This window comes from Acinonyx jubatus, chromosome A2, assembly GCF_027475565.1.
Source record: "Acinonyx jubatus isolate Ajub_Pintada_27869175 chromosome A2, VMU_Ajub_asm_v1.0, whole genome shotgun sequence".
In the NCBI taxonomy this organism is placed as follows: Eukaryota; Metazoa; Chordata; class Mammalia; order Carnivora; family Felidae; genus Acinonyx; species Acinonyx jubatus.
Genome location: NC_069383.1, coordinates 128892476 through 128906612, shown reverse-complemented (window position 1 = coordinate 128906612; position 14137 = coordinate 128892476).

Here is a 14137-nt window from a genome sequence, read left to right as displayed (position 1 = left end):
ACCCATTCAGAGAAGGGGTTGCAACTCGTGCAAAACATATACCTAAAAGAAAAAAGAAATTCTGCTCCAGGAGATAACAATAATTAAATATATTGAAAATACAAAATCATGTCCAAAGACAAAACAAAACAAAATCGAGGAGAATTTCTATTCTGATCATTGGTATAATAGTAGTAGTTCCAGAGAATAAAAAAGAGGTTAACAATGCAGCAACAAGATTAATCTGTAGAGTCTGATTCACATAACAGGTGTTTAGTAGACAGACTAATATTTTTAATATCCTTTTCAGAATATTACATTTTCGTGGCAATTGTACATAACAAAACCTAGTTTTGGTTTAAAAAAATTATATGCTAAATAGTAATGATAAAACATTAGTGTCAAATTGCATGATTTTAACAGCTGTAAATTCTTTATTTGAATTCTGTTGAATTTAATGGATATATTAAAGTCATATTTTATGACTATTTAAAAGAATCTGAAGAAAAAACGCTCAATCCCAGACATTCTAAAATTGCTTATTTTTATGCAATCTGTGCAATTATTCTAAATTATTATTTTGGTTTATGCAAGTTTTACATTATTATAAACAGATGTGAGTATGAATGGAAATAACATAATCCACCTTAGATACACAGGATATAAAAGGACAAATAGACTTTTTTGGGCTTTCCTTCCGCCAAACATTGGGGAAAATTAGTTTTCACTTAGAAGGCTTTGGAACAATAAATAAAAGTCCATTTTCCCTAATGGTGAAGGGGCAGAGGTAGTGCACTTAAAAATCAAAAAGTGAAAAGCAATTTTCTTCTTTGAAATCAGTGATCAAAAATCTTGAGATTCTAAAATGAAATTAGGAGTCCTGTCATCTCTCATCCACTCTGCCTCACTGGGGATGTCCAGTCATTAGTAGTAGTTAAACTGTGATTGATTTTCCATATTCTTCTATGCATGATTTATGCATATGTAACATTCTCCATTTTTATTTAAAAAATTAGAGGTTATTATAGGCACTGGTCTCTATTTTTTCCCACTTTAACATTTCTCTTTAATGTTTTCATAATATTCTTGTGCATTCGACCAGTAATAGACTTAAAACATAGATTATTTCCTGTAGGGTTATAGTAATATACTTAAAAATTTTTTTTAACGTTTATTCACTTTTAAGAGATAGAGAGGGACACAAGGCGAGCAGGGAAGGGACAGAGAGAGAGGGAGACACAGAATCCGAAGCAGGCTCCAGGCTCTGAGCTGTCAGCACAGAGCCAGACGTAGGGCTTGAACGCACAAACTATGAGGTCATGACCCGAGCGGAAGTCGGAAGCTTAACCAGCTGGACCAGTCAGGCACCTCTATAGTAATAGTTTTCGGAATGAATGGGGAACTAGCTTGAAGAAGAGAGACATGCATGGAAAGGTGAGGGACCAGTTAAAGGTACACAGTTCAATTAATCAAAATAGTGAGCACTGAGATCTTCAATTATTCTGGTCCTTTGGTGGCATGGGAGTCATTTTGAGAGAGGTCATTACAAAGAAGAGTAAAAGGAATTTAAAGTATTAGTAAACTATAAGATTAAACATAGATTATATTGGGGTGCCTGGATGGCTCAGTCAGTTAAGTATCCGACTTCAGCTCAGGTCATGATGTCAGGTCATGATGTCTCAGGTCATGATGTGGGTTTGAGCCCTGCATCAGGCTCTGTGCTGACTGTTCGAAGCCTGGAGCCTGCTTCAGATTCTGTCTCCTCTCTCTCTGCCCCTTCGCGGTTCACACTCTGTCTCTCTTGTATCTCAAAAGTAAATAAATGTTAAAAACAATAGATTATATTAATGACTGGTCATTTTTCTTTGTGAAACAAAACTATGAGAAATATTTTGTAATTGTATAAGGCATCACAACTACACAAATAAAAGGACCAAAAATGAGTGTGGGCTGTTCTTGACATTTGATTCATAACAAGCAGATAGGGCAGGAACATACTGTTTCTGTGATTTGTGACCATCCAAGTGTCCTATTCCTCAACTCTTTTTGTACCCTCTGAATTCACACTGGGAATTAGGGAACAATGCACATCCATTAATGGAAGCCTCTGTCACTTTGGAAAGTGTGCTAGCACCTTGGTTATATGGAATTTGTAGATCCTGGACATTTTATGAAGAAAACGAAACTTTACTGCCTGGAGAATTAGTGAAATTTTAAAAATGCATTCTTTAGAATCAGGAAGTACCCCCTCTTCTGACTCCATGAAAATGGAGCTAATTTACAGATGTCATAATACCACCCCCATTTATTTTCAGTACAGATAATGGGACAGGATCTAAGTAATCTAAGTAATGGGTCAGGAAGCAGCCAGGTCAAAGAGTTTTATCTGTTAATTTCTCCATGATAAGGAAACTCTTTAAAATGGGTCCTAGTTTTTAAGAGCCTTAAAAACTGAGAACAATCTGAGGGTTGATGGGGGGTGGGAGGGTGGGGAGGGTGGGTGATGGGTATTGAAGAGGGCATCTGTTGGGAGGAGCACTGGGTGCTGTATGGAAACCAATTTGACAATAAATTTCATATTAAAAAAATAATAAGTAACATAAAACAAAATAAAATGGGTCCTAGTAATTAAGATGGAAAATTTAAAACCTTAATTATATTATAAATTGTTGCTAGTGAAAATAAAACCACTATATACAAATCGAGGTAATGTGTATCTATGTTACAAGTTTTCTGGGACATATAGAAGTGTACTGGTTCTTTGAAAGGCATGGTTTGGCCTCCTTATCAACCCTTCCTATGATGTTCTCTTGTATAAACGGATTTCTAAGGTTTCTTTAAGATGGAATGTGGACTGTAAGTTGTAACTATTCAAAGCTTATGATTCCAATTATAATTTAGGGAAGTATATTAACTCTTGGATCTTGGGACCCAATTGTTCAGTTAGTTCTTCTAAGGGTTGTATATTTGAACTCAGGTGACTTTAAAGAAATTAATACGCTATTGGAAAACCTACGTCACTGCCTCTTCCACCCATAAATTAAATAATGCGTTATACAGGAAAGCCTAAATTTGCGGGATATGTCCCTTCTTTTTTAGAAGTATGAAGAAGCAATGAAAAGGGTCCAATGACATTATTGGTCTTTTAGTTTATTCTGACTGTGAGACATTACCCCATTAATCATTTGCTTTCAAGTTAAGAGCTGCTAACATGTTTAATATCCTAATATGCTATTGCAATTCAAGGTCGATAGACTATTTCCCCTTTGTTAACAACTAGAAGCTTAAATAAACTTCTTTAGATGGATACTGGGATTTTAGCAGATGCTTTCATTTCCTTGGGAAATGGATTAAAGCTTGTCCCTTCTGTGAAACCCAAGGAAATTGTGGGTTAAGTAAATAAGAAGGCAACATCAGTGGAAGGGGAAATAGCTGGTATGTACTCTAAAATTTAGAGATTTCATGGTGAAAATAAACATCATAGGGCATAGATTATGAAAGAGAAAAGAGAATATTTGTACGGTGTTTACGAAAGGGTAAACCAGCATAACTTTTCTAGAAAGTAATTTGATAATGTATGTCATGATTATTGTAGAGAACCTCATTACCTATGATTTTTGTCTTCCCAGCACCCTCCATCAATATTGAGAAGAGGTTTCTTTGGCAAACTCTTCCCAAATTCTTACCACTTTTTATCAGGGTGCTTTGAGGACACTTCTTTGGGAATTTATTGATAGAGCTAACAGGGAATAACCTCTTCTCTTTGGATGATGAACTTTAGAGGAATAGGCTTAGGGCTTTCAGTGGCCATATTTGCTCTTGAAGACCATCAATTTGTGGCAGAAGTCAATGAAAAAAATAATCACAGACAGGCAGAGTTGTAAGATGGAAAGAAGAAAGGAGGAAGAAAAGGAGAGGGAATGAGGGAAATTGAAAAATAAATTTGAAGAAAATGTCACTTACAATAGCATCAAAAACCATGAAATACTGAGAAATAAATTTAAGGATGTATGTGTAAGACCTTTATACTGAAGCCTACTAAATGGTTGATTTTTGACTAAAATGGTTGATTTTTGACAAAGATGCCAGGGTAATGCAGTGAGTGAAATGGTGAGTCTTTTCAACAATTGGTACTACAATATCTGGATATTCATATGGACAGATTAAATAAATCCCAACTTTTCATCTCAAATGATACACAAAAAAACTAGACTCAAATTTGTTATAGATATAGTTATAAATGCAGAAACTGTCATTGTCTAGAATAAATCATAGATGGCACACTTTTGCAGCTCGAACATCAGGGTATGCAAAGATTTCTTTTTTTTTTTTTTAACATTTATTTGTTTTGTGAGAAGAGAGAGACAGAGCATGAGCAGGGGAGGAGAGAGACGGAGGGAGACACAGAATCTGAAACAGGCTCCAGGCTCTGAGCTGTCAGCACAGAGCCCGACACAGGGCTTGAAGTCACGGACCGTGAGATCATGACCTAAGCCGAAGTTGGACGCTTAACCAACTGAGCCACCCAGGCACCCCTGCAAAGATTTCTTAAGACACCAAAAGCATGAATTATAAGTACAATGAATAAATCACACTTATTTGTGTGAATAAATCACACTTTAATTGTGATACAATTAAAACTGTCTTCTCTTTGGAAGACACCATTAAGAAAATAAAAAGGCAACTCATCTATGGAAAAAAATTTTAAATATTAAATATTCACAGAACTTACATATTCTCAAAGAAAAGTTCTTAAGTACTTTCAAAGAAAGTTCTTTGAGAACACACACAACACATATAAACATAGACACACATATGCACACACACTCTAGATGCAACCATAACTCTAGACCATGCTCTAGAGTATCCAGTCATAAGCGCCAGTAGAGTCTCATTTTAAAATTAGCAATTTTGTATTTCTGTTGTGTGCAGACGCAGAGTACTGATTGGCACAATCTTTTAAAATACTCATATGCTCTAACCCAACTCTGAGCTACTGGAAATTTATAGAAAATAAGAAGAAACTGTTCAGTTAAATATTTATGTATGAGTGTGCATTTAAGCCCATTTTAAATACCGAACACTTTAAAGTTATTAAACAGTCATCAATAGAAAAACAGGAAACTAGAAATACAATGTTATTTATCCAATAAAATGGAAAATTACAAGGAAGCACATAAAAATGCTGCCACTGGGTAGCTGTAGTTGATTTTTTTTTTCTTAAAAAAATTTTTGGGCATATTCTAACAGTGAACTTGTCACTTTTGTAATGAAAATTGAAATGTAAAGCTGAGAAACAACTCAAGATTTAAAGAAAGTTGCAAAAGATCCCAAAGTTACTGCCAACAAACTAGATCAAGAGCATGTAGGTATTAGGTCATTTCCTGCTGAAAATTATCCTATGGCTCCCAGGAGCTCTCATTTTATATCCCATTTTATATCCATCCTAAGATGGAAGATGCAACCTTTTATGGAAGACAAGGCCTTTTGTCATGTGGCTCTTTATCCGGGTCTACAGCCCCAAGTCTAGCCACTTGCCAGAATGTATTCTATTCGTAGTCAAGGCTGACAACGTTAAAGGAAGAGTAAGGGCTGGAATTTTGCATTATCTTTGAAGAAAACTGACATTTACCAGTTGAAAGTAATGAGTCAAGCCTTGCACTCAGGTCCAGGTTGTGGTAGGAGTAGCAAAGGGGTGCTTCTGTGGCTCAGTCAGTTAAGCATCTGACTCTTGATTTGGGCTCAGTTCATGATCTCACGGTTCATGGGATCAAGCCCTGCGTCAGGCTCTGCACTGACAGTGCGGAGCCGGCTTGGGATTCTCTCTCTCCTCCTCTCTCTGCCCCTTCCTCCCCACCTCTCTCTCACTTTCTCTATCTCTTTCTCTCAAAATAAATAAACATGAAAAAAGGAGTAGTACAGAAATTCTTGAATGGCAGGACCTGTCTGCTTTATTCACATCTGTCTCAGAAATTAAAGCTAAGAAGGTCTTTCTATATTACCCTGTCTGCTGGATATATTTTATGGTTCCCTCTAGATTCCCTTTCTACTCTTTTCCAATCATCTTTGAACCCTGAAAGCTCTATGTGTATGGTCTGTATCAGTGGGTTCCCGTATTAGTTTCCTGTGGTTGCCCTTAAAAATGTATCACAAACTAGGTGACATAAAACAAAAGAGATTGACTATATCACAGTTCTGGTGGCTGGAAACCCAAAATAATGATGTTGGAAGAGCCCTGCTTCCTCTGAAACTTGCTTCTTCTAGATTCTAGTGGTTTGTCATCTTTGGTGCTCCTTGGATTGCAGATGCATAGCTCCAATCTCTGTCCTTGTTATCACATGGCATTCTCCTTCTGTGTCTCTGTATCTTCACATGTTCTTACCAAGACACCATATTGGAATTAGGTGCCAACTGTATTCCAGCATGACCTCATCTTAACTAATTACGCCTGCCTGTTTCTGTCTCCAAATAATATTACATTCTGAAGTATTGGGGACTAATATCTCAACATCTCTTTGGGTGGACACAATTCTAAAGGTCATAACATTTACAGAACTTGTGGACTCCAGATCTCTTGAAAAATTCCCTTTGGCAAACAGAACTTCCGGAATTATCTTACTCAAACAGTAAGAATATAAGAACTTCAGAATTGGATTTAAACTTTAATTCCATTCGTTTTGGACAAAATCACAAAAATCAGATGTCCATGAGCAGAAAAATATTGTATTTCAGTTTAGTCCTCTTTGCACAGTTTGAAATTTACTCAAAAATCTGGGATGCTCAAAGCTTTAAATCATGCACATGAGTCAATCCTAGATTCTTAAAATCAAAAGCATGACTATTGCTTTTAAGTGAAGGGAGTCAGTACAGTGTACCTTTTTCCTGGCTGTTCTGTTGCTTTGTCCCTTCATCATATTCTAACACCTCTCCTTTCAAAAAGTGCACGTGAATACACACATTCTAGATCTGAAACCTCAGTCACTTCACTCCATTAGCTGTGACCTTTCTGTATTTCAGATGCAGCTTCCCTTGATGGCTGTGACTGTATTTTTCTTGCTTCATTCTCTACCTTCTGAATGTTAATGTAGTTTTGAATCTTCTTCTCTTGGTATTGATGCTCCATCATCCCTAATGTTTTGCGATTGTTACACTCAAGCACCCAGAATGTACAGAGACTGGCTAAGATAGTTTTTGAAAGCATGACCATTGAATCAGTCCATCAGTCAAAATAAGTTTGAGTCCTGCGACCTTGGGAAGTACCTAACTTCTCAAAGGCCTATTTTACTTCATCTGGATTACAGAGAAATAATACCACTGACAGTGTCTCTATGAGGATTAATGAAATAGTGCATGTAAAGTCCTCAGCACGGTGCTTGGTGCATGGAGGAGTTCAATGAATGGAAGCTGTTTATATAAAATCATATTGAATGAGCTTTCTTCACTTTCAGCAATTTCTACTTTTAATAGAACCGTCAAATAAAGATGAAAGAACCATATGAGGAAAGAGTGGGAATGGGTAAGTACTTATACCAGGAACTTTAGACTGAAAATAGGTACTAGGGCTCAGAATAAAATGTGCCTCTGAGATTCCTAGGGGCCAAAGCAAAGTGGAAAATGATGCATTGTTAAGACTCATGATCTGATAAATAAGCTGTGATGAGGGAAAAAAATCTTAAGCGGAATTTAAGTAGCTACTTATATTTAAGTTGTTCAACAGCATAATGGACAGAGACTTCAATAAAAACTTTTTAAAAGATGTAGAAACATTCTTAAGTCTCTCTGTAAAATGAAATAAGAGCATTTTTAGGAAATGCAGAGGAGTTTGTCATGGAGGATGGCTTAGAGGAATCTGGAAGGTCATTTTATGTGGGCCTTATTTACTGTTAAATAAAATTATTTAAAAGTTATTTCTAAATAAGATGATACGTGACACATAAATAAAGATGTACCACTGGGTTCAAAACAAGTAGGCATTCACTCACTCTACAGTTTTACGCTGTGTCCCGTAACTGGATTTTATGATTTGGGCATGCATTGTGTTAATCCTGCTCAGGGTTATTTGAGATTGTCGGATTTGTGACTGGATAGTTTTTATCAAATTGGAAAATCTTTAGTTATTATTTCTTCAAAGACTTTTTCTGTCTGTCAACTCTCTCCTCTCCTTTGTAATTCCAGTTACACTTCTGTAAGACTGCTTGATTTGTCCTGTTGGTCAATAAGGCTTGGTTTTAGTTTTCAGTATTTTTTCTCTGTGCTTGGCTTTCTATAGCTTCTATTGGTACATTTTCAAGTTCATTACGCTTTTTCTCTTCAGTGCCTAATCTACTGGTAATTACATCAATGAACTCTTCATTGTAGGTTTTGTATTTTTCACCTCTAGATATCTCATTTGGTTTTATTTCTCTGCAACTTATTTCTTTCCTAATTACATTTATGTTTTCCTTTAATCTTTGAGTATATGAAACAGCTTTATTTTAATTGTTTCAACTCCCTTGACTGTAAAATCCATTATATTTGTCATTTATGATTGTTTTAATCAACTGACTTTTCCTTCTGGTTATGGATCACCTGCTTCTTCATGTGCCTAGTAATTTTTATTTTATGCTGGACATTGTAAATTTAGTGTTATTGAGGTCTGAGTATTTTTATATCCCTCTAGGTGTGTTAGACTTGTTCTAGTGGCAGTTAAATTAATTGTGATCAGCGTAATTCTTCTAAGTTTTGGTTTTAAGTTCCTTTTTGCTAAACCTATAGTAATATTTACTCTAGGGTTAGATTTGCCCTTCTTCTAAGATGTGACCCTCCTGGAGTCTTTCCTGAATGTCCATATGTTCACAGAGGTTTTACCACTTTGCCTGGTAGAAATTCAAATAATTCTCAGCCTATATATAATTTCTAGAAAATGTTTGGCTTTCAGATCTCTATTAATTGTTCTCTCCCAGAAAGTTTGTGATGCCTAACTTCATGGAGTTTCCCCCCTACCCATATAAACAGTATGCCTCAATGGACTCCTATACACATTTCTCAAATATTTCTCTGCACAACTCCCTCATTTTGGGCCCTCTGCCCTACAAATTCTATCCTTTTTGGATTTCCCATCTTCAATCTGCAGTTCCTCAACTCACTGAAATTACCTGGCTCCATATGGGTTCCCCTTTCTATACTGCAGTCCAGAAACTATCCGCAAACAGAAGGTCTGGATAATGGCAGGGTTGACTTTGTTTCCTTTCTCCAGGGGAACAAAGTCATGAAATTCCTGTCATCCAATATCTAAAATAGTGATTTCCTATATTTTGTCCAGTTTTTTTAGTTGTGAATATTAGGTGGAAGGATGATTCAGATCCTCATATATCCTTATGTCTGGGAGCAGTGAGTTTGCTATGAATTATTATTACTTTTAAAATTCTGTAATTATCTTGTGGCTAGCACAATCATTTTGCATTTTATCTCTGTACATAAAGCATTACTTTGAAAGTGATTAAAAATATAAATATTTAAAATATAGCATAGATTTTTCAACAAGGTCTTGGTATTTCTTCATTTTAAAAAAATGTAGATTGCCTTAGGAAAAAAATGGCAGTGGTTCGAGACTCTCTTGACATCCCTTGACCTCTTAAAGGCCTTGGTATTGTCAGGGGGATATGAATTGTCTCTTTGGTTAAGTTTATTTTGTAATTTTTCATAGTGCAGGACTTCATCATCTTTACATTCTTAGGAATGTGCATTTGTTTAATGTTCTAAGAGTGGATTTATTCTTCCGGGACCTACTCACAGCAATACGCTCATCAGGCGAATGTCTAAGAACTGAATTTCAGTTTGTTAATTTACAGACCAATCATAAGGATCAAAGTGCCTGAGTATACGTGACCTGTGCATTCTCTCCCTGTAGGAGACACAATCTGAAGACTCATTTATGAGCATGGAATTTAAGCAAAATGAATTAGGTGAATCAAATAGTAGCTAGCCATACATTGTGTCCCTCATTACAAATATTTACTGACCACTTATAATATGCCATTTCCTTTGCTGAATGCAGTAAACAAGGCAAATGCCATCTCATGCTGTCAAAATTCTTGGGCAAACATTAGACAAGGAGCAACAGCAGTATATAAATCTTATGATAGGGAATGTATAAAGAGTTGTGGGAACTCTTGGGATCTGTGTATCAAGGAAGAAAATAAAGTAAGCTAGTCAGATTCAGATAAAGGTCTCTGGGAACATCATATTTAAGTTGAGATATAAAGGGTTAATAAGAATTATCTGGATGAAGAAGGTAGGAAAACTGACCTAGTTAAGTATTCCCAAAGTGTGACATTTTTCTCACTGATACTAGGCAATATCAGGGTAGGGTATAGGTTTTGTACCAGAAGTGAAGGAAGAAAGAGTGAACAGAGAAATCAGGCATCTCTTTTGACTTTGGAACTTAAATGAACACCACCCCACCTCCCCTCAGACCTGCTTCATGCCATCTCGCCTCAACACTCTGCACACACACATTAATACATAGTTCATAAATGAAACTTCCCACCCATCTTGTGACTTTTAGGGTGAGATTGAACCATCAAGAGGGAATGTAGTTAGAAACAGTAGTCCCTGGATCCCTGTACATAGAAGGGCCCCTAACTGCATCCATTTGTTCAGAGGGCTTGGGAACAATCAGGAAGAATTGTAGCCTTCAAATATGATTCAGCTGAAGGCACTAGTTAGGAGCATAGCTCCGGAGTTGAAATAATCGCGATGTGTTCATGGCCTTAGGTCAATTTTGGAAAGTATCCTTGGGTTTATAGTGGGGATAATTATAGAACCTATATCTTGTAGTTATTGTGAAATTTAAATGAGGTGTGTTTAAACACAATGCCTTATTTCTAATGAGTGTCTAATGAGTAAATGATAGCATTATTATTTTATTCTGCATCAGAGGCATTACCCCCTGAGACCTGATAAAAATGCATTAAACTTATTCGTTCATTAACCAGTACACAAATAACAAAAGCTTTTTCCTTCCTCTGCACAGCCTGACTTTAAACTCATCTAAAGAGCTCCCTACAGATATTGGCACATAATGTGGAGACACTGGAAAGACATGATCAAGGTGCTTCCTTAGTATTTTTCTCAGGTGGATTAACAGTATTAAGTGGATGAGGGACATTTTCCATAGTATCCTTTGGACCTTTCAAAATGAGTAGGCATTTTTAGAAGAAAAAGAGAATGTGAGATTTGTTTGTCTTTTGAACCAAAAGCTTATCGAACAAGAAGGGCTCTTACATTTATTTGTTTTTGGTATCTTTGATTTCAGTTAAGTAGCCTTAAACAGAATGTCCCTTTACCAAGTATGTGTAAACTTTTCTGTTCTTTTCATCGAGGAACTTATTTTTAGCTGTGCATTTTTATAAGTCAATTACATCTTTTATTATATTCAACTGTTTATATATAATATATATTATATTCAACTGTTTTAATTTATAAAGTTAAATGATATTCTGTTTAAATGGTAGTTGTTTTTTATGTAAGCATTTTATGGCAACTGTAACTACTTTGCTGTTTTACTTATCATGGAATTATATAGTTTCTTTTAAAGTATATTTATTTTGGGGCGCCTGGGTGGCTCAGTCAGTTGAGCGTCGGACTTCGGCTCAGGTCATGATCTCGTAGCTCGTGAGAGCGAGCCCCGCGTCAGGCTCTGTGCTGACAGCTTGGAGCCTGGAGCCTGCTTCAGATTCTGTGCCTCCCTCTCTGCCCCAACCCACTCGCATTCTGTCCCCGTCACTCTAAAAAATAAACATTAAAAAATTATAATTTAATATATATTTATTTAATTTTTGAAACATGAATCCATTTTAAAGCAAATTAGTAAATATCCGTCCAGATGTTACATGAGTATGTCAAAAAAATCTTTAAGGTGGAAGTTTGGGAACACTGATCTTATGCATGCAACCTTGTAAGAGGCATGATCTGGCAGTGGGATAAGATATTGGAGGCTTTTGGCGGAGAAGCCTTCACATATGGCCATGCTTGGGTGAACACTCAACATTCGCCTCTCATCTTTTCTTATCCAAGCTTCATGAATGACCCATTGTAGCTTCCTTCTGAGAAATGTTGTGTCAGTAAATTAATTTGGGTCACCACCAAAATTGCTGGCTTGTGGGGGGGTGGGGGGGACATAGAGAAAAGAGTGTCAATTATAAACCAATTTATAAAGGTTCTCCGATCAATTATGTAATGATCTTATACTTAATTACCCCATATTTCTCAGATACTGAAGGAAGCTTCATTTTTATGAAGGACAAATGAAAACAGAACTGATGGATGCATCTTAGTATCGTGGAGGTGTTTCTATTTCTATCATGTTCTAAAATAATGTGGTCTCACTTTCTAGGATGGTGGACTCTAATCTCTAATACAGACTTTTTTTTTAAATAGTATTTTCATGGCAGCTGCGTGGCACACAATTTAAGATAAAGACCCTCACCAGGTGAGAGCTAAGTTGTTGTTTAAGGGAAAAATTATGTTAAGTAAAAATGGGAATCTGATATGAGTACTAATCCATTCAAGGGATTAATTCACCTTCTGAAAAGTGGACTTGGGAAGTTCAGCATTGGTTCTAATTTCTGAGCATTCTATTTCAAACCATTAAGTTCTTAGTATCCCTCTCCCCTGTGTTTGTTTGTTTGTTTGTTTGTTTGTTTGTTTTAAAGCTGATACCAAAAAAGCTGTTGATTTTGGCAATTCCTCTAGAGAAGTACCTTCATAAAGTGTCCACTTTATTTGTAATTATTTGCTTCAGAAATATTTTCTTTTCATTTCCAAAATACTTAAACTATTATTATAAAACATTTAGTATCAATAGATTTATAAATTCTCAATATATGAGAATTAGTTTTTCAGAAGCACACACTCAAAAGGCCCACTATTAATAATTAACAATAGAAACAATTAAAACATAGGACTCTCCACTGAACCAGAAAAAAGCTTCAGCTCTCTATATATTACCAAGGTCAAATATAAAGGGAATTTAAAAAATACTATTGTCCTAGGAAATCTCAATATCCCTTTATCAATCTGTCAAAAGTTAAAAAAAACAAATGTTTATACAGAAATGAAATAAAGATTGGGAGAATAAAACTTAGAAGGTGGAATTATTTATTTGGAATACTACATCCACTATTTATAAAATTTGAAAGTTAATTACCTATCACATGCTAGGTCATAAGAAAATAGCAATAAATTCCAAAAAGCAGAAAACATACAGGCTGCATTTTACCACACTAACATAAAATTAGAAATCAATGGCAATGCCCAGCCAATTGAAAGTTTAAATACAATGCTCCAAATTATTACTAGGACAAAGAAGAAATCAAAACAAAATTATACTCTATTTAGAAGACAAAAGACAGTCACAGTAAATATCCAACCTGAAAGCGTGAGTTAAATATAAATTTAGGAAAATTACTATTCTCAAGTGGTAACTATTCAAGTCAAGAAAATTGAAAAAGAAAATGATCCTAAGGAAGAGAGAAGGGAGGAAGACAGATTGAAGCATAACTAACTAAGAATTGAACAAGAATAAAAAGATAAATGAATCCAAGAGTTTATTTTTCCTCCGGGGAAGGAAAGACACTGAGAATACAGATAAAGTTCTGAGCAATATAATAATATAAACCCCAGAGTTTTATAAATAAATTAGAAATTGTAGACTATTTTTAAATTTGGAATACTTAGACAAGCAGGATAGACTAACAACTTTCAGAAAAGCAGTTAAAGTTTCAATTACCAGCTGATTTCACAGATGAGTCCTTTCACATTTCCAAGGTACAGCTAATTCCAGCACTTTATGAAATATTTCAAAGCAGAGCAAGTAAATAAGGCCACATAAATAAGAGCACCTTCCAAGATAATTTTATAAAGAATATTTAATCCTGAACCCAAAATGATAAACAAAACAGGAAAAATACAGAGAAGTCACATATCAATACAGGATCTGTTTCAGGCCTCAGTTTTGTTTCATTCACTTGTTGACCAGAGGCTGCCTATCATAGTCCAAGTCCTGAGCTATTTTAATTATTGAAACGTTCTCTAATACATGTGTGGCTGCTCTTTAGTCCTACCCAGGTGTTTGCAAAAGGCTGACTGGAATTTCACAGCTTGGAGTGCTTTCTCT